Source organism: Pyxicephalus adspersus, chromosome 4 (assembly GCF_032062135.1).
Source record: "Pyxicephalus adspersus chromosome 4, UCB_Pads_2.0, whole genome shotgun sequence".
NCBI classification, from domain to species: domain Eukaryota; kingdom Metazoa; phylum Chordata; class Amphibia; order Anura; family Pyxicephalidae; genus Pyxicephalus; species Pyxicephalus adspersus.
In genome coordinates this window covers 38742691-38743630 of record NC_092861.1, presented here as the reverse complement: position 1 = coordinate 38743630, position 940 = coordinate 38742691, and the positions used below count along the sequence as shown (strand labels likewise).

The window sequence follows — 940 nt, the reverse complement described above, 5'->3', positions numbered from 1 at the left end:
CAGGTTGCAGACCCCTGACCTAGACCAAAGCATGATGAAATCACACAGCCCGCTTGGTTACACAAATTTAAATGTTAGTATTAAAGAGAGAGTTGAACCTCAGTTTATAAAAAAATAAATGAATATGAGGCTTAGGTAATTTACCTTCAGCAAGAAATGCCTCAATCAGGGACACTGATGGACAGCATGATCAGTCGTTTTAGGAGCAGAAATGCCTTTCCTATGAGTTTGCCATGCATTCACATTGGTCCACCTGCAGGGATCTTAATCCTCTGTGTTCTGGTGTTTGCAGGTAAAATAAGCTGACCTGGATGAGGCTTTGGAGTAATGATAATTTTAGGTTCCATGTATGAATATGTTTTTTATAATGTGAAGAACAAAGGAGGAGAGGCATCCTTGAGTTTTGCTGGCCCCACCTTCTCAGTGCAATCTCTGTTAATTATTTGGAACATGTATGCAGTTGACGAGTTCTGATTTCACTCTGACATTCCCGATCTGCATCCTTGTTCTAGAGTTGTGAGAAAGAAACGTTTATATAAACATGTGAGCTACTATAGTCAATTAAAATGGGATTTCAAGGCTTCAGAAGAATTGTAAGGAGGACACTCCTACTCTATATTGTAAACGTGAGGATAGTTGACTGTTACCGTTTGATGCTGGCTTCTCAAATAGACTCTTGCATTATGCAAAACCTCAGCCTTCAAGTATTGTCCATGTTATCTGTTGCTTAGTGATGTTAGACAACTGTTGCCAATATTGGTGTTTGCACTTCATTACTGATTTATCTTTGCATGTACAGGCTTGTTATACATACCCTTGTAGAATAGCACATGATCCTTAGCTACTTCTCCAAATACATTTCAAAATCAAAACAAATACATTTTAGGAAGGATAGACAATAGAACTAACATGAGTTTCAATAGTAAAATCATCATAAAAA

At 37.7% G+C, this 940-nt stretch overlaps 1 long non-coding RNA gene across 1 annotated transcript in view; it reads right to left on the bottom strand.

Annotated features, from left to right (window-relative positions):
- LOC140330021 (uncharacterized) overlaps positions 1 to 323 on the bottom strand; it is a 10274-nt gene extending 9951 nt beyond the window's left edge. The window contains exon 1 of the long non-coding RNA XR_011920568.1: positions 145 to 323. This is a non-coding gene — a long non-coding RNA (uncharacterized lncRNA). The remainder of the gene's footprint in view (positions 1 to 144) is intronic.
- Positions 324 to 940: the final 617 nt, after the last annotated feature.